At 34.6% G+C, this 24,654-nt stretch overlaps 1 long non-coding RNA gene across 1 annotated transcript; it reads left to right on the forward strand.

Annotated features, from left to right (window-relative positions):
* On the forward strand, window positions 1-1,871 carry LOC125589042. The gene is made up of 2 exons (XR_007325234.1): window positions 1-644; window positions 1,112-1,871. It is a non-coding gene; the product is annotated as an uncharacterized LOC125589042 (long non-coding RNA).
* Window positions 1,872-24,654: the final 22,783 nt, after the last annotated feature.

Genomic DNA, 24,654 nt, shown 5'->3' on the forward strand with positions numbered 1-24,654 from the left:
ACAAAATCACCGATGAGTCATATTCATATAAACGATGAATTCGAACATATTCATCTAACCGATATTAAAAATAATTTGTTGTGTTCGGTTCTTTGGTTTTAGAAGTTTAGGATCTGCTCAGGTATTTAAAAAATTTGATTCAGTTTCGTTTTTCTGGTTCTCGGTTCGGTTCGGCTAACAAAATTACAAACCCACTAATATCTGAGATAATTTCAAATCTCAAATGGTTCTGGTTCATTCATGTTTTCAGTTAGTTAAAAGTTAAAAAGTCAGAAAATTTTGGGTTTTGAATTAAATATCAGTTTTTTTTTGGGTTTTCCGATGAAAAAATACGTTTATTTAGCCTCAAATCGAAAACGACGAACCATAATCTCACCTTTACTCATTGGCTCTCGATAGCAAATCAGAGACGCCTCACCGGCGATTAGTCTCATCGCTGCTTCACTTCACCATCCCCAGTGTTCCTTCTTCCATCTAGGACTCCACCGGCCTTTCTCTTCTTTATCGAAGTCGCCTACACCTTATGCTCACTTCACACTCTCGTTCTCAAGTAACTCGCCGAAAAATCTTAAGATCGTGTCTCGCTGACTCTAAAATATACACTCGCAGATCTTATTTCAAGCCCCACAAATCAAGATTTTCAGGTTTGTTGTAGGACTTTTGATTTGTTTTGCATGTCTTTCTTTGTTTGATTTGATTTTTTTTTTATATTATCATCAGAGTTTGCGTTTGATAGGTTTCGATTTCAGTTGTGTGATTGATTTATGTTTCTATATTATCTAAAGTTTCATAGGTTTCGATGTTAGTCATGGCTAATGTTTTAATATGTTTCTGTGGTCACCGAATTGTTGTTTCACTCTCATACAGTTTGGGTTGTGTTATCTCGTGACATTGATGTAGGAATGGATTTTTATTGGATTGGGTGAGACAAATGAGAAGCTTGTAATGTATATGGTTTCAGTTTTGTATAATTGTCTAAGGTGACTTTGTTTGTTTTGCTTTGACTAAAATGCATGTCTTTGGAACGAAAACACTTGTACTATATTTGTTTTATGAGTTATAGTAGCATGAATATTGACTGCTGTGATTGTATTTGTTTCATTGTTCAAAGGTATGGCGATGGATCCATTGCCTAAACCCATAGTTGAAGAGGGAACTAAGCTCAACAACACTTGCTGAATAATCATCCTTCAGAGCTTGAAGAATTTCATTCGAGTAGAGTACATAGAAGTCTTTAGCAATCTTCGCTATTCGGAAAGAGTGATCCACAGCTTTGTTTGTAAGCAGCTGCTGACCACAAAGTTTCATGAGTTGTCGTTCGTGTTTGCTAGGAGGCCTATGAGATTTTCAGTGCAATAATTTTTTCGCAGTCATCTGGAAACTTGTAATATGTGGTCTCATGTTGATAGACTGAAGTTGGTGTATTTGTGTGTGATTGCTGGTATAATTATGGCGAATGAAGAAAGGTGTAATTCCAACACAACTACATCAAGATTGTGATATACTTTGATAAGATGAGAAAATATTTATTGGGTCTTCACGCATTTGATGAGCTGGTGAGTTCCATTATCAAAGCTATTGAAAAACTGTTCATAACAGCTATGTTACAAATGGACGCTCGTACGCACTTCAGATTTGGTTGATGGAGGCTATCCCAGACATTAGGACTCTGTTGGGTTGAAAACTCAAAAATGGTATCACAAGCATGGGATGCAGTAACTGGAAAGGATCTTCTAAGGTTTCTTTTGAGGATATTAATAGTCTAATTTTGGATCCAAAGTAATTTCTGATTCCTTATTAATGTAACTGATTTTCATTGTATTTTCATACATCTCTTTCATTGGGAATTGCAATGTTATTGTTCATGCTGACATTATACGAGCTGAAAGATATCTTGCGTCCATTCTCCGTTCTCATAATATGTACGACATCATTAGATTTTGGACCTTCTTTCACACATTCATACCGATGCATTATTAGATTTCCAATAGATTTTGCAGAAGCTGTCCGACCATTATTTTTCCTAGTTGATGCAACACATGTATGATTCACCACATATTTTTTGATGGTGAAATATGCGGATCATAATAACCCCTTTGCACAAATGCTTCAGTAGCTGTTGTTGTTTATGCACTGGATATATCAAATTTTGTATCTAACTTCACAACTTTGTAATTGAAGTTATGCTTCATTGCTGAGATTTCGAATGATGTTTTCAACAACGATTTGTTTCGAAACTTTTCATCCTGCTTCACAACTTCCATCAACAAAAATTGAACACTATTTCCTTTGTTTGCTTCTTTCTTACTCAAGTCAACATCATCATATTCATCACAGCCATTCAAATTACAATTGTCATCAAAAAAACTGATTAAGTTTTTATTGCATTTATTTTGGTTTAAATTAGCCCGGTCCGTTGTTGAGACGCAGCCTCAGCTTCCAGCGGCAAGGAAATACAAAGGAGTTTAAAATTTCAGGTTAGCAAAAAGTAAGAACAGGGAGTTAAATGATAAGAATATTTGAGACGCAGAGTCAGCGTCGAGCCGCTAATATTGACGGCGTCAGGTGTTTTCGATGAAAATACGGACGAGATCAGTTGGGAGAGTCGCCGGCGGCAACTTTATATCGACGCTGCGACTAAATATCTCCGTTTTGTTTGTTAATTTTTGGTCATCGACGCTCACACGGCGTTAAAGAAACGAACAAGGCTATTATAGATTTGAAACTGTTTTATTTTATTTTTGAAGAAAATACATTTTTGTGAAACAAAGGTTTATGTACAGATCTATATATATATATATATTTATATATATATTTCTTGGTTGGAAAAAAAGATATTTCCTTTTTGATTTAAGCTGTTTTATAAAAATATGAAGAAAAAATATAAAAATTCATTATAAATGTAAAAATTATATATTTATTGATATTTCGTTTCTATTATATAGGTAGGTTTTGTAAAAGTAAAAAGGAAGACAAAATTTGTAAAATTTCCAAAAGTTAAAAAGAAGGGCTTTTTGCAAAATTGACCTACAACTTAAAGTCAAACACAAAACTAACCTCCTTTATTTTTGAAAATTGGTTTTGCCCTATTCACCCCACAAGTTCATATAATTTACGAAAATGCCATCAATTTTTTTTTTTTTTTCGAAAATGACATATTTACTCTCTCACCCTCATCATCTTCAAGTAATTACAAGATTGTCATTGTCATCAATACCACAACCACCATGAACAACCAATTTGAAGCTCTTAATGCTCCCAAAATCGATTTACCCTTCTTCTTTTTCCATTCTTGTGAACTAAACACAACATATCTCTCACTTTCTCTCCACAATGAGCTAAAAAAACCCAAGATTTTGATTCTAAAATTTTTATGGTTCATAGAGTCATAGAAGCTAACGATTCTGGGTGGGTGATTTTCGTTTGTGATTCTGTGTGCTTGGAGAAGCCTTATGTATGCTAAGGAACTTATCTCACCAATTTAAGGTACGACATCGAGTTTTTTTCCAGATCTGTTCGTCAGACGACTTACTTGGGAAATCGTCTGGCTGTAGACGAAAGGTAAGTCGTCTGGCTGTAGACGACTTACCTGGAAGTCGTCTGGTCAACGCAAAGGTTATTTTTGCAATTGACTTTAAAATCTGTAACCTGAGACGACTGAAAGTTAAGTCGTCTACTATTGTTTGGTTTCAAAAAAATTTCCAAAGAACCTAGACGACTTGCATTTCAGTCGTCATAGGTTAGTTTTGCGTTTGACTGGATAATTACAGAAGTTTGACTTCCCCAGACGACTTACATTTCAGTCGTCTGTCGAAAATTAAAATAATAATATTTTTTTTAAAGTAAACGACTTACAATTAAGTAGTCATAGGTTAGTTTTGCAATTGAAAAAAAAACTTCAAGATTTAATTATACACAGACGACTTATAATTCAGTCGTCCACCAGACGACTTACTGACGACTTACTTGTAAGTCGTCGAGGATTTTTTTCCGAGATTCTGGTCAAACCTCGTAAATCCTGGACGACTTACATTTCAGTTGTCTCGTGGACGACTGAATTATAAGTCGTCTGTATATAATTAAATCTTGAAGTTTTTTTTTCAATTGCAAAACTAACCTATGACGACTTAACTGTAAGTCATCTACTTTTAAAAAAGTATTATTATTTTAATTTTCACTAGACGACTGAAATGTAAGTCGTCCAGAAAAGTCAAACTTCTGAAATAATCCAGTCAAATGCAAAACTAACCTATGACGACTGAAATGTAAGTCGTCTAGCTTTTTTGGAGTTTTTTTTTAACCAAACAATAGTAGACGACTTATTTTTCAGTCGTCCGAAATAACAGATTTCAAAGTCAATTGCAAAAATAACCTCTGCGTTGACCAGACGACGTATAGTTTAGTCGTCTGGACAACTTAGATTGAAGTCGTCCGCGTCTTCTCCGCTAGTTTTTAAGTCTTCTACGTTAGTTTTTGAATAACTTGTATTTTTAAGAGTGATAAGTAACTTCAAGATATGTAAAACTCATATTTACAAAATATGTTCTCTCCCTTAGTTTTACTAAATTTGACTAAGTTTTTCAACGCAAACTTATAAAAAAATATGATATGCTTTGACTAGTTACTATTGTTTGTTTCTTTCTCTTAAGTATTATTGTTATAGACAATAATGATGACTATTGTTATGAGTTGGAAGAAGGGTTAAATGCTTCTTAAAATGTTGTATCAATATGAAGCTACCAACATTCTTGTTTATTAAGATGAGAAAAGGCCATTGGAGTTTATTATTGCATATGAGAGATCCAAAGATAAGAAAAATGATACTGAAGTCTATTATTTCATTGATTTGTAAATGTGTAAACACATTGTTAGCACATTTAATACATCTTGGAAAACATTATTACTGATTTTACAAAAAATTCACAACTAAAAGAGTAGACATGCAATTCACAAAACAGACCACAAACAAAACTATTATAGATCATTCCTCTACAAAGACAAGCTTGGATTCCACTTGAGTAGACAAGACCACACGACTTTTAAGAAGTCCAGACGACTTCCAGGAAGTTCAGACGACTTTGTCAGAAGACTTTTAGGAAGTTCAGACGACTTCCAGACGACTTTACAGGAAGTCCATACGACTTTTAGGAAGTCCAGATGACTTTCAGACGACTTCCAGACGACTTCCAGACGACTTCTAGACGACTTCCAGACGACTTCTAGACGACTTCCAGACGACTAACATGTAAGTCGTCCCAGAAGTCTTCCAGATCTGAAAAACCTGCATATTCAAAAACGTTCAAATGGCTTAAAAACAGAAAAAATGAGTGGAAGATTAGATAAATCTACCTTTACAGAACACACAAAAATACGTATCTAAAAATAATAGATCTACCTTTAAATTAGTGGAAGATGAGTACCATCTAATTAAAAACCTGCAAAAAAGATAGATTAGTAAGAAAGACATGAGACAAAACTGAAAAATTCATATAAAGTTTGGTGTTTTCAAGTCAAAGAGATTAGAGTGGGTTTGGAGAGTTTTAGTTTGGGAAAAAAGTAAGAACTTTATACAACAAGAAGTTACCAAATGAAGAAAAATCAGACATAAGAACTTACCAAAACGCTCAGAAAAATCCAGACGACTTCCTGGAAGTCCAGACGACTTTGTCAGAAGACTTCCAAGAAGTCCAGACGACTTCCAGACGCTCGTCTCAGAAGTCTTCCAGATCTGAAAATCCTGCATATCAAATCCAGATCTGAAAAACCTGCATATCCAAAAATGTTCAAATGACTTAAAAATAGAAAAAATGAGTGGAAGATTAGATAAATCTACATTTATAGAACATACAAAAATACATATCTAAAATTAATAGATCTACCTTTAAATTAGTGGAAGATGAGTACCATTTGATTAAAAACCTTCAAAAGAGATAGATTAGTAAGAAATACATGAGACAAAACTGAAAAATTCATATAAAGTTTGGTGTTTTCAAGTCAAAGAGATTAGAGAGAGGTTGGAGAGTTTTAGAATGATGAACATTACATTTTTGTTGCAGCCATTTGAGAGGAGGAGAGAGAATGTGTAAATTTTTCTTTATATAGGGAGACAAAAAATCCAATTAGGTTAAATATTTTTGACTCAGACGACTTCCTAGACGACTTACATTTCAGTCGTCTGTTGAAGAAATTAAAACAGACGACTTACATGTAAGTCGTCCAGAAGAGTTTAATATTTTTAGTGGGAAATTAAATATTTTTAGCGGGAAACTAAAATAGAAGACTTTCCAGACGACTTACAAGTAAGTCGTTTGGTTTAAATTATTTAAGCGGGAAAATAATTTTTTTAAAAAAATTTAGGCGGGAATATTTGGACGACTTACATGTAAGTCGTCTGTTTTAATTTCTTCACCAGACGACTGAAATGTAAGTCGTCCGAGTAAAATGATCCGGTTAGGTTAAAACGTACATTGGTAAAATTAAAGGTTCGGTACGATGTGGACGACTGAAATATACGTCGTCCGGGTAAATTATTCAACAGACGACGGAAATATAAGTCGTCCACACCCTAAACATAACCCCTAAACTTAGTTATCTAATTAAACACTTCATAAAACCAAATCAAACTTGAAAAGTGTTTACTATACACAGAAATAAACACATACAGGTGAAAACTAATTTTTGAAAAAAAAATTTAGTTTTCCAAAATCTAACCCTAACAATACATACAATACTACAACATATGTTTGCCAAACTCCTAAACCAAAGTATTTCATGATTCACTACTTCCACTCATCTATCTTCAAAACAAATCAATTTTATTATATCTTAATTTATATCACTTAAAACTGTTTATAATTACTTGATTTTTATTTTTCACGCATCAAAATATTTTTTTACAAGATTTATAAATTATTTTTAAAATAAACTGGTACCAGACGACTTACACTTCAGTCGTCCAGACGACTTCCAACATCTCAGACGACTCAGACGATTTACTGGGGCTATATTCGTAAAAATGGCTTCTGTTTTTTTGTTTGGTCACAAGGGGTTGAGCTGTAATTTCACTAGGCTTTTAGGTTAGTTTTGCATTTGATTCAAGTTTGGGTATAGGTTTGAGATTAAAATCAAGTTGTGGGTTAGTTTGGCAAAAATCCCTAAAAAGAAAATAGAAATTAAAACCTAATTTGAAATTTATTATATAAAAAGGAAAGAAAAATTGTTTAAGTAATGAAAATTATGTATAACTTTTAACTCATAAGGTTAACTTTTCAATCCACCATTATAAAAACTAACTTGAAAACAAACATATAAACTTGACTTATCAAATAATATTATAGAGATGAAAATAATGTATTTATTTTAAAATTATAATGTGTTTTGTGTGAAGATTTCAAATATATATTTTTAAAATAAAAGTAGTATCTTCTTATTGTGGTTAGTTCCTATAGCTTATTTTTTGGCTATATATATATTTTATAAATATTAAGAAAATTTATCTTTACTATATTTTGTTTCATAACTAACTCGTATCCAAAAGAAAACATATTCCGACTGCAAATTGGTACAGTTCAACGTTTTCAAACAATAATTTCTTTAAATAATTATTATAAATAATTTCTTTCTCGTCAAACTAAACGAAGATCATGAAAATGACAAACGTTTGACCCATAAATCTTCCATTAATCTTTGTTTTTCGTCAAACCGCTATTATTTTCCATTAATCTTTAAAATTTTCAATTTATTAAATATTATTATATACCAATTTTTTTAGTTTGCTTATTACAAAAAAATAATCCCTACATTACCATAAGACTATCGCATGTTTAGTAACTTTTCAAATATCGCAGTAGGAGGAACTGTTTTTCGTTTTGCAAGAAGTTTGAAACTAGAACTTTTTTAAATGTGTTATCAGTCACACTGATATTTTTTTTGTTTGAAGAAATTTTAATTTTACCACAAATTTGATTTTTTTTTTTAAATATACGTTTAAAGGATAGCTATTTTCATAAATAATTTTAATTAGCAATTAAAAATAAATTAATTCTTCTAAATCATTTATAACTTTTAATAATAATTATAAAACATTTATAAAATTTTATAAATCCAATCAGCTAACTTATTAAAATTGGAGTCTACAAATAAAATAAACTTCTTTAAAGTTAAAAATTAAAGATTTTGCCCATGAAATTTTAGTTATTCCTAGATTTTTGCATTAATTACCTTTCCGTCAATTAAAACAAGCAAGTAACATACCTTAATCATTTCTAACTAATTAATGTTTAAACATATTGTTTCAAATATATTAGGAAACAAAACGAAATAATATAAATTTTTACATAATTAATTATGTATTGCTAATAATTTTTAAATTAATTATACATGTATGCACCAAATTTATTAATATATAAATTATTGATACAAATAATATTCAAAAATGTTATTTTACAATATATTCTTAAATTTCAAACTCGAGCTTAAAACTAATAAAATTAATATTTTATAGAAAAATGTGATACAAATGATAATTTGAAATAATAAATTAAATTATCACATTAACACTATATAACTTTTTTTGGAAAATAAAAATATATAATGAGTTATACTACAAATGTTAAAATTTATTACTAATCAAGAAAAACTAATATTTGCTTATTAAAATGTAAAAATGAACACCCGCATGTGCGGATCAATGTCTAGTACCTATTAAATACTAAAATTTAAACTATAATGTGTAAATTTAAATGTTATGTTATTTTTGATTGAATGTACTTTTGAAAAGTCGGCAAGTTTAGATATTTCTTAAAAATTTAAAAATAATTCAAATTAGAATACGGCTAGATTATGGTAGGAATAGAACCATAATTAAATCTGAAGCAAAGACTGATACACCACAATCGTACCTTCCAAGCAGTTTACCCTTGGAGTGATTACGTGTTCAAATGTTAATAGAATACTAGATTTTAATCCACGTCTCTGCGCAGATGTATTTTTTAAAAAATATGAAACTATTTATTTCTTATGTCACTATTTAGGGTTGGGCAAAAAACTTGAATTCGAAGAACCGAAACAATCCCAATCCAAATAAATAGTACCAAATCCGAACCGAAATTGATTAAATATCTGAATTATTCAAAATTTTGGTATCTGAAGAACTGAAACCTAATCCGATCCGAACCGAAGTATTTTGGGTATCCAAAAAAGATTTATATACTTATATATATTAATTATTTTGCGATTTAATATATATATATATATATATATATATATATATATATATATATATAAACATCCAGAATATATATGATACTTTTAAATTCTTTTAAATACTTGAAAATATATACAAATAATCGAACGTAAATATCTAAAATAGTTAAAATATACTCAAAACTCCAAAAATACTTAAATAATTATTAATTCTCTATCCAAATATTTAAGAGAAATTCCTTAGGATAACCTTTTTTTTAAGTTTTTGTCACAAAAATAGCCCTCAATGAAGAAAATGACCAAACACTACAAGAAAACACATGGTTAACGACGAAAATTAACGAGGAAAAACAATCCTCGTAAATTTGCGTCGAGTTTACGACGAATTTACGTGAAAAACTAAAGTCATCGTTATTTCCTCGTAACGTAACGACAAAACTATTTCGTCGTAAAGTGGATGTAACTTTACGAGTATTTTACGAGGAAAAACTATTTCCTCGTAAATACGACGTAAACTTTGCGTGGTATTTACGAGGGAATAGTTTACGTGTATTTAGCGAGGAAATTTTTGAATCCACCAACTTTATAGGTGTTACACGTTTTTTTTGCCCACCTAATTAATTTTCGTCGTAAATTCATAGCAAAATTACAACTACCAGATTCGAATTTTCCTATAAATATGGATGTTTAAACATCATTTTAAACACACCAACAACAAAAAACGTGAAAGAAAAAAAATGGCTGGCTCCGGGAATATTTACGAGTTGCGGAAGTGGATGTATATGCATAGAGATGCTAACGGGAGAGTGACGAAAGAATACCTTGCGGGTCTGGAGACATTTATGCATCAAGCAGATTCAACACCGCTCGCCCAAGAAAGTGGTAAGATGTTCTGTCCTTGTCGGAAATGCAACAATTCGAAACTGGCAAACCGTGAAAATGTTTGGAAGCATTTAATAAATAGAGGTTTCACGGCAAATTACTATATCTGGTTTCAACATGGAGAAGGTTTTAATTATGATCAGAATGAAGCTAGTAGTAGTAATAGCAATTTTCAGGAAAAAGAACCGGTTGATCATCATTTGCATAATGAACATAGTTACCAGCAGGAGGAGATGGTAGATTATGATAGGGTTCATGATATGGTAGCTGATGCATTCGTAGCTCATGATGGAGATGAAGAACCTAATATAGATGCAAAAAAGTTTTACGAAATGTTAAACGCGGCGAATCAACCACTTTACAGTGGTTGTAGAGAAGGTCTCTCTAAATTGTCGTTAGCTGCTAGAATGATGAATATTAAAACTGATCACAATCTACCTGAAAGTTGCATGAACGAATGGGCGGACTTGTTTAAAGAGTATTTGCCGGAAGACAATGTGTCTGCTGATTCTTATTATGAGATTCAGAAACTGGTTTATAGTCTTGGGTTGCCTTCGGAGATGATAGATGTTTGCATCGACAACTGCATGATCTATTGGGGAGATGATGAGAAGCTAGAAGAATGTCGATTCTGCAAGAAGCCACGATTCAAGCCGCAAGGACGGGGACGTAATAGGGTACCGTACCAAAGGATGTGGTACCTACCAATTACAGACAGATTGAAAAGATTGTATCAATCAGAGCAGACTGCTGGAAAGATGAGATGGCATGCCGAGCATACTCAGACGGATGGTGAGATGACTCATCCATCAGATGCAAGAGCCTGGAAACATTTCAACAAAGTACATCCAGATTTCGCTAGCAATATCCGGAATGTGTATCTCGGATTATGCACAGATGGATTTAGTCCGTTCGGAATGTCAGGGAGACAATATTCATTGTGGCCAGTCTTTCTTACTCCATACAACCTGCCACCGGAGATGTGCATGCAACGGGAGTTACTATTCTTGACCATATTAATACCTGGTCCGAACCATCCAAAAAGGTCCCTGGATGTTTTCCTACAACCACTGATAAAAGAGTTGAAGGATTTGTGGTCAACAGGGGTGAGGACGTATGACTGTTCAACGAAGACGAATTTTACGATGCGAGCGATGCTTTTGTGGACCATAAGTGATTTCCCTGCCTATGGGATGTTGTCTGGATGGACTACACATGGGAGATTAGCTTGTCCATATTGTAATGGAACGACAGATGCGTTTCAACTGAAGAATGGTAGGAAGACAAGTTGGTTTGATTGTCACCGTCGATTTCTTCCCATTGGCCATCCTTACCGAAGAAACAAGAATTTGTTTAGGCACAAAAGGGTTGTGAGAGACACTCCTCCTCCATATCTAACTGGAGAACAAATTGAAGCGCAAATCGACTACTACGGAGCTAACGAAACAGTTCGTTGGGGTGGTAATTGGCATGTCCCTCGTAATATGCCAGATTCTTACGGTGTTCATCACAACTGGCACAAGAAGAGTATATTTTGGGAGTTGCCATATTGGAAGGATCTTCTTCTGCGCCACAACCTCGATGTGATGCATATAGAGAAGAATTTCTTTGAGAACATCATGAATACAATATTGAATGTCCCAGGGAAGACAAAAGACAACATAAAATCGAGGTTGGACTTGCCGGATATTTGCTCAAGAAGCGAGTTACATATTAAAAGCAATGGACAAGTTCCCGTTCCGATATTCAGATTATCTTCAGAAAAAAAGTCGGTGTTGTTCAACTGGGTGGCATCAGAAGTGAAGTTCCCCGATGGGTATGTTTCGAATCTCTCTAGATGTGTTGAAAAGGGTCAAAAGTTCTCCGGGATGAAGAGTCATGATTGTCATGTATTTATGCAACGACTACTGCCCTTTGCATTTGCGGAGCTACTTCCAACAAACGTACATGAAGCACTTGCAGGTACGTAGTGTATTATATCACAATAATTTACAAAATAATATATGACTAACAATGTGTTTAATTTTTTTTGAATATAAAAGGCATTGGAGCATTTTTCAGGGATCTGAGCACACGCACTCTTAAAGAAGAAGTTGTGGAACAGCTTCAGGAGAACATTCCCATCTTATTGTGCAACTTGGAGAAGATATTTCCTCCCGGATTTTTTGACGTCATGGAGCATCTAGCTGTCCACCTCCCATATGAGGCATTGCTTCGTGGACCTGTACATTACGGATGGATGTATCAGTATGAGCGAGCCATGAAATATTTGAAGGGAAAAGCAAAGAACCTCGCCAAAGTTGAAGGTTCTATAATTGCTGGAAGTTTGACGGAAGAAGTTTCTCACTTCACATCGTACTACTTTGCGTCAAAAGTACGTACACGGAGAAGAGCTCCAAGAAGATATGATGATGGTGGTGTTGCGCCAACATATGCAGTTGCTGGTGTTCCAGACATCTTTAGCCAGATTGGGCGACTCGGTGGGAAGTGTAAAGAGGTTTGGTGGTCGAGTGAAGAAGACGCTCATAGTGCACACACCTATATTCTACTCAATTGCGAAGATCCATTGATGCGTTATTTTGAAAGGTAACATATATTGACACTTCGAAACACATATAACTATAATTAATTGTATAATTGCGAGAGATTCATTCCTATAAAATGTGATTTTACAGCCTATTTGTTTCTCAAGTCGAAGAAACATTTCCTGGTATATCCACAAGTGACGTAGACAAAAGGAAAGATCAACACTTCATTAAGTGGTTGCGGAATCAGGTATTAACTAAAACTTTTTTTTCATACATTATCTGTATTTCATTAACATTCTCTTTATTTTTGCAGGTTGATTATGACGACGACGATGCAGATTATCCTAAGTGGTTACACGAAGTAATTCAATCTCCACTTGTAAAGGTCACCACATCACAGATGTATTTCACACGAGGCTATACTTTTCATACATATGACTATGGTAGACAGCGGGCGACCAGTAACTATGGAATATGTGTGAAAGGGGAAACAGATTTCTACGGGATCTTGACGGAGATTATTGAAGTCGAATTTCCAGGGATACTGAAGCTGAAATGCGTCCTCTTCAAATGTGAATGGTTCGACCCCGTCGTCAACAGAGGTGTTCGGTCTAACAAATTCGGTGTAGTTGATGTCAACGGTGGACGAAGGTACAACAAATTCGAGCCTTTCATCTTAGCTTCACAAGCAGACCAAGTTAGCTTCCTTCCATACCCTCGGATGAGAGATTCAGGTATAAATTGGTTAGCAGTGATCAAAGTTACACCTCGAGGACGAATCATCAGTGGAGAAGAACCACCATTGCAAGAAGAACAGATAAATGAAGTCGAGGAACCTGAACAAGAAATTGATGACATCCTTCTCATTGATCCGCATAATCACGAGTACGAAGATCTTACCGATGATGCCACAGACGAAGCTGTTGAAGACGAGTTTAATGAAAATGATGATGTTTCTAGTGATGACGAGAATGTCGATGTATCCGATTGATGTATTTGTTCTATGAATAAGATGAGGGAGTTTTTTTTATGAATAAGATAATGTGGGGTTTGTTTTATGAATAAGGGAATGCTGGGAGTTTGTTTTATGAATAAGCAAATGTGGGATATTGTGGTTTGGAATGGAAATAAAGATGGAGTTTGGAATATATGAAGTAGAAAATAAGGAATATGGGGTTTCGGGGTTTGGGGTTCTAGGGATATATGAAGTAGAAAATTAAAGATGGGGGTTTGGAATATATGAAGTAGAAAATTAAAGATGGGGGTTTGGGTTTCGGGTTTCGGGTTTCGGGTTTGGGGTTTCGGGTTTGGGGTTTCGGGTTTCGGGTTTGGGGTTTCGGGTTTAGGGTATGGGGTTTGGGGGTTGGGGTTTCGGGTTTCGGGTTTCTGATTCTAGGGATTTAAACATAACACTCGTTAATTCCACGTAAGCACAAATCGTCGTAAAGTCCACGTAGGATGAAATCGTCGTAAAGTCCACGCAGGATGAAATCGTCGTAAAGTACACGTAGGATGAAATCGTCGTAAAGTCCACGTAGCATAAAATTGTCGTAAAGTCCACGTAGGATTAAATCGTCGTAAAAACCACGTAAGACAACGAGGAAATAACGACGAAACCTAAAATTAAATATGAGGTTTGGAATATATGAAGTAGAAAATTAAATATGGGGGTTTGGAATATATGAAGTAGAAAATAAGGAATATGGGGTTTGGGGTTTCGGGTTTCGGGTTTCGGGTTTCGGGTTAGGGGTATGGGGTTTCGGGTTTCAGGTTTCGGGTTTGGGGTTCTAGGGATATATGAAGTAGAAAATTAAAGATGGGGGTTTGGAATATATGAAGTAGAAAATTAAAGATGGGGGTTTGGGTTTCGGGTTTCGGGTTTGGGGTTTCGGGTTTGGGGTTGGGGTTTCGGGTTTGGGGTTTCGGGTTTCGGGGTTGGGGTTTCGGGTTTGGGGTTTCGAGTTTCGGGTTTCGGGTTTCGGGTTTCGGGGTTTCAGGTTTCGGGTTTCGGGTTTGGGGTTTCGGGTTTCGGGTTTGGGGTTTGGAATATAAGAAGTAGAAAATTAAAGATGGGGGTTTGGAATATATGAAGTAGAAAATAAGGAATCTGGGGTTTGGGGTTTCGGGTTTCGGGTTTCGGGTTTCGGGTTAGGGGTATGGGGTTTCGGGTTTCAGGTTTCGGGTTTGGGGTTCTAGGGATATATGAAGTAGAAAATTAAAGATGGGGGTTTGGAATATATGAAGTAGAAAATTAAAGATGGGGGTTTGGGTTTCGGGTTTCGGGTTTGGGGTTTCGGGTTTGGGGTTTGGGGTTTCGGGTTTGAGGTTTCGGGTTTCGGGTTTCGGGTTTGGGGTTTCGAGTTTCGGGTTTCGGGTTTCGGGTTTCGGGGTTTCAGGTTTCGGGTTTCGGGTTTGGGGTTTCGGGTTTCGGGTTTGGGGTTTGGAATATAAGAAGTAGAAAATTAAAGATGGGGGTTTGGAATATATGAAGTAGAAAATAAGGAATCTGGGGTTTGGGGTTTGGGGTTTCGGGTTTCGGGTTTGGGGTTTCGGGTTTGGGGTTTCGGGTTTGGGTTTTGGGGTTTGGGGTTGGGGTTTGGGGTTTGGGGTTTCGGGTTTCGGGTTCTAGGGATTTAAACATAACACTCGTTAATTCCACGTAGGATGAAATCGTCGTAAAGACCACGTAAAAAGATTTAAACATAAATCACGTTAATTCCACGTAAGCAAAATCGTCGTAAAGTCCACGTAAAGAAAAACACGGGCCTTTGTGATTCCTCGCCATTTCCTCGTAAAAAAAACACGGGCCTTTGTAACTGCTCGCTATTTCGTCGTAAATTTACGACGAATTTGCGACGATATGTAATCTTATATATACACCCGACCGCTCACTCTTTCTTTCCTCTCTACTTCCTCTCTACTTCCTCTCCATTTCGTAGCAATGGTAAGCCTGATTCCTCTCTAATTTGGTTAGTTTAGGATAGATTAGGTGGTTAGTATAGAGAATTTAGATAGGTTTGCGGATTTTATGTTATTTAGTGTTGATTAGGTGGATAATGTTGGAAAATATATTGTTGATGTTAATTTTAAAAATTTCATTTTTTTTCCAGGTTCGAAAAGGAAGACTTACTGCCCATTACAGAGAGATCTTCGGTGAGCCGGGTAGTCGTTTAGACCCGGCCTCTTCTTCCGCTCCCAGTTCTTCGGGCCAGGAGACTGTCCCCGAGACTCAGTACACTCAGAGAGTCTCTGGGTCTACTTCTTCTAGTGCACCATCGGCTCCTCATGTGCCTCCTCCGATGCCTCCTCCTGTGCCTCCTCCGATGGCACCTCCGATGGTCGCTGATATTCATCCTGATCTGATGGTGCCTCCGAGTGCTCCTTACTCGCAGTACACGGTAGAGGACATTCTCAGTCTGCCAGGCAGAGAAGGTTTACCAGTCATCGACCCAGACCGACCGGACGGAACGTTGTGGTATGTTGCATTAATTTTTTTAATTCGTTTAAATATCTTTTATAACATTAAAAAATAATTTATATTTTAAATTTGTATTTTCCAGGTGGGGGGTTGACGGATGTCTTGCATCGGACGTAACCGACACGATCAAGGGTTACTTCTCCATGCCACATCCAAACTGGAGTAAGACGCCTCACTACGTCAGAAAGACGTGGTTCAAAATTTACGCTGTAAGTTTCTATTAATTAATTATATATATTTTAATTTTTTCATGATTTATATATATACTTTCTAAAAAACTAATTGTTAATTTATTTTTTCCAACAGCAAAAATATAATTGGGCTTTGGGGATCACTGAGAGGGTGAGGAAGAAGTTTAACGCGAAAGCGAAAGTTCGCTTGTTGGACACGGTCTCCAACTGGAAGGGTGACTGGATCGTGAAGGGGTATGAGCGTGGCAAACCCGCTGAGCTCACCACGGACGTGTGGGATGGCCTCATCCGTTATTGGCGCCTTCCTGATTCGATTAGAATCGCCCAGGCTTGCTCTAACTCCCGTAACACGGTCGATGAGCACGGGAACGGGCCGATGCTTCACACTACGGGCCAAAAACCCCACGCCGGTGTCCGTTTGGAAATGGTAATTAAATATTTTATTAAATAATTTTTTAATAATTATATTAATTTATTCTAACTTTCTTAACTGTTTTTTAGGCCAAAGAGACGGGACATCTCCCGTCTCTTATGGAACTTTACGAGAGGACCCACAAGAACAAGGCGGGCGTATTTGTAGATGGCAAGTCCGAGCAAATCTACAACGACGTAGTTGCTCGGGTTGAAGACCGCCAGACTCAGCTGACCCAGCAGTCTACCGACGGATTACCCGTCACCTTATCCACACTTGAAGTGGATAAGATTTACGAGGAGGTAAATTTTCAAAAAAATTAATTTTTAATTATTCATTTAATTTAACTTTAAATATTTACTTACAATATTTATTTTTTGTTTTTAAGGTTGTCCCTAAAAAAAAGGGACGGACGTTGGGTATTGGTTCCGTCAACGATGTTCCGAGAGCGACATCGTCTTATGGTCAGCGACGGGATGATGAAGTCACGGAGCTGCGTAGAGAGTCCGCTCAGCTGCGTAACGAGTTGACCGCGACAAAATCTCGTATGGGTGGAGTCGAGGGCTTCTTGGACGTTATTGCGGCCACAAATCCGGAATGGGAGTCCATGTTGAGGAACATGCGACAACAACATCCCATTCATGGCGAGTCATCCGACGACGTACATAACGAGGCGGATGTTACGAGGAGGAGTGATGAATTCTACCGGGCGATGAACGACCCTTAGTTTTTTTTTGTTGTTGTATTATATAAATTCAAAACTTATTTATTTATAAAATATTTTCATATGAATTTATTTTTATTTTGAATTTTAATTTATTATTAAATTAAATAATTTTAATTATTTTTTAATTATATTTTAAAATTCTGTAAAATAATAAAAACGAAGTAAATTCGTAGCTAAAGTACGACCTCTTTACGTGGAAATCTTACGAGGAAATGACGAGAAACTGTTTACGAGTATTTTACGAGGAATTATTTACGAGGAAATAACGAGGAAATGTTTACGACTATTTTACGAGGAATTCATTTCGTGGTTGTTACGTGTATTTTGCGAGGAAAATCTTTCAAGGTATTTACGTGTAGATTACGAGGAACTGTTTTCGAGTTATTTACGAGGAATTGTAGCGACGTCCTTACGAGGAATTGTAGCGACGTCTTTACGACGAATTAGCGAGGAAATATGTGTTACGACGGACGTGTAACGAGCAAACGCGTTTCCTCGCTAATTCGTCGTAAAGCCTCTTTTACGACGAAATAACGAGGAAAACCGCCCTCGTTAAGATTATGTTTTCTTGTAGTGAAAATAATTTTTATTAAAGTGTAAAAATGTATTTTACCCAAGGGTTAACTAATCTAGACTCAGGGTTTAGAGTTAAGGGGTGGGGTTTTGGGGATAGGGTTTCAAATTTTAAAAAATAAAAAATAAATATTAAAAATTTCAAAATAAAATTGGGCTATTTTGGTAATTTCTTTCTTGAGGGCTATTTTTGTGACAAAAACTTAAAAATAGTTATTTGAGAGAATTGCCCATTATTTAAACCAAACCAATTTATATGTTAAGTTAGCTACTCTGACATATGTTATTCAAATTTATATGTAATATATTCTATTATTTATAGATTTTTTTTAAAAATTAAAGCATATAATAAATTTTAATTTTTTTTAATAATTTAACTTGGTTATCCAAATCTGAACTGAATCCTCAATGATCTGAACCGAACACGAAATCCCAAACAGACCCGAAAACAAACCCGAACGCCTACCCCTAATCACTATTATATATCCTATATGTGTCATCGTAGGTTACAAAAATATGTGTTATCATATAATTAATTGTATTTTATACGTACCATCAAATAAGTAATCTTATAATTAATAATATTTTATACGTACAATCATATAAATAATCACATATATTATATTTTTAAATTTCAATATGAAATAGAAAAACCATAATTTAAGTTGGTGTTTGAAATTGGACTTTGTATTGTATTTTTCTTATATATATTGAAAACATGTTTATAATGGTTATTGGAAAATATGTTAGTAAAAATAAATTTTGAATATATGTATATTTTTGAATGAATTTTTGATATAAATCAATTTTAAATTATTATTTTGATTTGAATATGTATATCAGGTAACATAATCACATTACTTTTTAATACCCCATGTAATGGATTTTTAATTTTTTTAATAGCATAAGTCAATTACTTTTTTTTAACTTACTATTATCTTTATTTCCAAACAGCATTATATTTATTTTTTTACTATTATTCATTCATGTTTCTAAACAAATATTAAATATACTTCTATTTTAATAAAATAGATTTAATTAAGTCGCTTTGAATACTGGAATGAAATTAAAACAAATGACGAAAGAGTTTTACTTAAAAAGTCACCCTGCGACTCACGTTATCATAAATGTCAAATGTTGCGGTGTCGAATCTTGTGCCCGTTTGACTATAACTCTCCCAAAAATATATTCTGCTAATTTCATTTGTCCAGAACTATCATTTGATTAAGAAAGGGTAATTTCAACATTTTTTACTCAAACCGGATATGTGTTTGCTTATGCATACGAGATAATATTTATCCAAATAGGTATAACAAATAACCCAAATAAACAAGAGACGAAATTTGACTGACGCAAGTTTCTTTTCCTCGAGAAGAAATAAAACTCAATTATAATAGTAAGCCAATTCTTTAAAAAAAATCAACAGAACTTATTATATAGTATATACTATGTTTTAAAAAATAATATGAAACATTCAAGAGTTGACTGGAGTTTGTTTTTCTGTAATGAACCCGTGCATCGTTTCTCCTCCTACGATATTTTTTGTATACAAGTCAGATCTTAAAGTTAAAGTCTATACTTAACTTTGAACAAAAAAAAAACTATACTTAAACAACATGTTAACTGTATAGATGCGTGACAATTGTCGTCAGATAATTTTCCACCACCAAGCTTGCTAAGGGTCATTATTCTACAAACTAGTATAATACAATATATGAAATTATATCTCAATCCGCGTAACCGGACGGATTTTTGTTTTGTTTTATTTTATATAAATATTTTGTTTTCAATTCTAAATTGGTATATGTCTATCAATTTTTAAAACATAATAAGTTTACGGTATATTTTTTTCATTGAATAGATTGTTTTAAACTTTCACATGTATTTGTATCTTCTTCTATATATATATATATATGTATATAGTTTCGGATTATTATTTCATTATTAAAATCGTTACTATATATATAAAGATTAGTAAAATATTATTTTATTGTCATATTCAAAGATATAGTAACATTTCAAAAATTTAGAAAGTTTTTTAAAAATTAAACTTTTCGCTTCATAGATTTATATTATCGAGTAAATATTTAAACATTTAGTTTTTGTTTAATTTTTAAAATAAACTATATAGTTTAAAATTTGTTTTCATTGGTTTAAGGTATTAAAAATTAATCATTGTTAGATAATATGATTTTTGTTATTTAAATTTTTTTTTTTTATAATTTTATAAATTAACATCCACAAATATTTAAATATTTTAACATATGGAGGTATAGTATTACAACATTAAATTATATCTATTTAATTTATATTATCTATAAGTCCAATGGATCATTTATTCTTTAAATCCAATTATTGATAACTCAACAAAAATTTCTGGTAGGCCCAAAATTTAAATGATAAGATTAGAGATTAAATGTAACATGACTTTTTATGAATAGGTTCATTAGGTCAATTTTTTAAAAAATCACACATGAATCAAAATTCTGACTTCTGTTTTAATATATAAGATATGAAATTATCATCACATAGATGCTTACATTCAAAATATAACAGATTACAAAAATGTACCATGTAGCGATATTTATATCGAACTTGGTACGTTGAAATGATGTCAATATCAATTATTATAGAATCAATGATTCTAATCTGATATTCTTTTAGTTTCACAAAGATATATGTTTTACGACAAAAATTGATATATTTTTGTGTTTTCTATGAAAATATTGTAAACTTCATAAAAATAATAATTAGTTTTATTGAATTATTATTGGTTAAAAGTTATTAAAAATTAAAAATTAAAGAAAACGATACATTTATTATAGTGATTTAATGTATTTTTTTAATAAGTGCGAAAACACTAAAAAATCTATTTTTATGAAACGGATGGAGTAGTTTCATTGGCCATTCCCATTGGTGGCAATGAATTACTTTTTCGCATTTTTTATTAAGAAATTTTAGATTAAAATACCCAATAAACACAATAAATATTTTAATCACCATACCACCAAATTGGTCGGCTGTAATTTTTTTTGATAAAGAAAAAAACTATATATGTGTTAGTCAAAAAAAAAGAAAAAACTATATATGTACAATACCAGCTTTTTGTTGTATAAGAGCATGTTTATCCCTAAGAAACCCAGTGGGGGGTTTTAGGTTTTTTTGTTTAAAAAAAAAAAAAAAGCAAACCAATCGCGGACCGCCACGAATCAGTGGGGTCCGCGAACAGTGTAAGAAATTCATTAAAATCGGTTCTTAATTAGTAGTTTTTGTAACTGATTTTTAAGGGTTTTGTGGAGGTCTACACACTAAAAACCCCACTAAAAACCCCGGATAAACATGCTCTAAGTGTAGTATATAACTCTAACAATTGATAATATCACTAAATCAACTGATTTAATTTTTATATAAAGAAAAAAAAATTGTAGTTGACTTATCAAACCGAAAGACGAATCCGTCACTGCATACACGTAAGATAACTATCAAATTCTTGCGATAAATATTTTTTTCCACTATTGTCTTGATAATATATATTTTTTTAACTGATCAGCCTGTTGATGCTATCTTTTTCTACCAAGTTGACCAACATAGTGACGGAGGCGGCCACATCTTTAACCTGCGCCAGTTTAATTCCAACCATATGTTATAAGAGTTATATAATTTAATTTGTAATATTTTACAAAATTCTCTTTTGAAATACAAGTTAAAAAAATGTTTATAGACATTCATAGGAGTCAAATAACCCCTTTCCATGGAGGTAGCTCCGCCATTGACCAACAAGATCATTGATAGAGTTTTACTTCACCCTGTTGTCTAGGTTTCACAAAAATGTAAATCTATATTAAAAAGTTTTGGCCTTGTTTGTTTATTGGTCTGGTAAAACAAATTCTTAGACTTTAGTAAAAACAGTTGGGTATATAGATTTATATTCGATGTTACCAGTCAACTTTTCTAATACATTTCTCGGAAGAATGTTGTTGAAACAAGTCAGATACTATATGAAGAAAAAGATAAGTTATGTTGATGGCATTAATGCTTGAGGTTAACTACTTTTCTATGATTAGGAAGTCAAAAGAAATGTTGATTTCTCGTGTTCAACGCAATATGAATTTTGAATGCAACGGATAAAATTCAATGGAGAAATACATGAACATGTTCATGCCATGTAATCCATTAATGCTCTGATGCTCGTCGCATGTATGTGGATGACGAATTGAGGCTCTCTCTCCGTATCTCTCTCTAGCGGCGACTTCTTCAGATCTACTTTTGCTCAGTCTGGTTTTTGCTCCGGCCCAGACTGCGAACGGCGGCGGGTACCGGCGTCCGGAGGCGCCTTCCTCTCTCTCCTCTGCTCATTTTCTCTTTGCTACATCGTCGTCTCTCTCACTCTCTCTGCCTTGTCCGACGCTCTGCTCTGGAGACTGCCCGAGTTAGTCTTTACTGCAGGAAAGCTCCGGCTTCGGCGACGCTTTAGGTGTGGATCTCTGTCTGTGTAGTCGGCGTTTAGGGTTAGGGTGAAGACTGGATTTGAGGTTTTACTTTCTCAGATCTAGTTTCGCCTTGTGATTTGGAGGCCTGAGAGATTCAGTGCAGACTCTCTACTCGTGCTGGTATCATGTGCTATCCGAAGGTTTCTCTTCGTTGGTGAGTGGAGACGAGCTCTTCTTGTTCTCCTCAGCTAGGCGTCTTACTGTGGGGAGATGTTTAGTTTCAGCTCAGGATCGGCGATGGGGCTTCATGTTCGGTCTCCCTATCAGCGCGTGCACGGGTGGTTAGTGGCTGCGTGGCGGTTATCTTCTCCGTGGGTTTCCGTGTGTGGTTTAAGTTTGGAGGTCAAGCTCTGTTGTCCATGGCTGAAGTTTTTTCTTCTCCGTCAACTACACGGTCTTTGTCTGTCCATCTCGCTTCATTGTTTCTCCAGTGCTCTGCATCTCCATGATCCAGAGCCATCTTCCTAACCGCTTCTTGGGGTTCCTAGACTCTCCGTCGACGGCTTCCTCCCCGAGGCGCAGAAGAGTCCAGTCCAGGTTCTCTGTGCCAGAGCAAGGCGCTGGTTAGAAGCTTCGATGGTGTCATTCGGTCCCTTCTAGCAGTGTTGTTCCTTGTGTGGAAGGTTATGAAGATCAAGACTCAGTGGTTCCTCCTCACCAGCCCAAGTTCTGGCTTAGTTGACGGCGTTTGGAGCTCTGTCTTCCTCCTTGGGAGATCCTTCTGTCAGTTCTCGGCGGTGGGTGCATGTGAGTAGTTCTCTTCCCTCGAACTTGTCATCTGAGTGAAGCAGACTTCTGTAGCAACACGTGTGGAGGCCTGAGGGTGCATCCGCCTCTCTTTGTGGTCTCTCTATTCCTTCGGTTGGTGTTGAGCGGTGGCAGCTCGTTTCGTCATTTCTGTCCAAATAAATGCGTCGGCGTTCCTGCCTTTGTGATGGTGTCTCCGCGGCAGTAGCCTCCCCGGTTTGGAGGTTTGTGGCGGCTGGCTGCTCATCTTTATGAGACGGACACCGGGTATCAGCCAATTTCTACCGGGTTCGTGCTCACGGGCTTAACAGCAGCTCATTCTCATCCAACGGCTTCAATTGGTCTCTTGCTTCCTTTCCTTACAGTCGTGGCAATACTCCGTGATAGATGATTTGCGTTGTTAAGATTGCCTTCGTTTTTAGTTCTGTTATTCGTTGTTATTGTTGTGTTGTTAGTGTAGTTCGTTAATATGCTCTTAGTTTCTATGTTGTTCAGTCAAAAACTCGAAAATGGTAATGAATTTAACATTTTTACCAAAAAACAAAAAAAAATGTGTGTGGATGAGGTGATTTCACTACAATAGACTTATATAATATTCTAAATATATAAGATTTTAAATAGAATCCCATGTTTGGTGTTAATTTGATGTTCATCATCAATAGTACTCATACAGTAAATTTGAAATTAATATATTCTAGACTTAGAAAAAATGTATGGAAAAAAGTTTATAAAAATCTCAAAGTTTCAAAATTAGGCCATTTTAAGCATGAACTTTTTACTGAACAACTTAAATCACTAAGTTTCATTGATTTGCATTTTAAATCACAATTTTTTGTTGACAGAACCATATTGGGCACATTGTTAAGTGAATTAACAGAACCTTAAACTACGTTAACTAAATGGTGTCTAATAAATGTTCAACAAAACTATGTAGTTTTACTATGTTAATTTAGCATGTGTTTTTGGTAATGAAATTTTGGCAGCAATTTGCTTGATATTGAGCACTACCTATTGACACAAGATGAACAAAAAGACATAAACCAAACCATAAAAAAAATGTATACAGAACGAGAATGAATTCAACAAAGAGTAATAAACTGACAGTCAAAACATAATCATTACACAATAAAACACAACTCATTTTTAGCATTCAACCCATGCTCTTCAACCTTGTGATCCAGGTTCTTGTGAAACACCTTGTCCTTGAGATTGTCTTTGTCTTTGTGTTTGTGATCCTTGTTGTGGTTGTGAAACTCCTCCCTAATTCAGAAAACAATAAAATATATGATACAAACAAAACTGAAATGTGTCAAATAAACTGAAAATTTCAGTGACATACAAACCTGTTTTTTTGGTCGTTCCCTTGGCCTCTTTGGTTGACTCTCAACACTTGAATTTGTACAACCTTGCTTATTGTGTCCA

Source organism: Brassica napus, chromosome C6, assembly GCF_020379485.1.
Source record: "Brassica napus cultivar Da-Ae chromosome C6, Da-Ae, whole genome shotgun sequence".
Taxonomy (NCBI): Eukaryota; Viridiplantae; Streptophyta; class Magnoliopsida; order Brassicales; family Brassicaceae; genus Brassica; species Brassica napus.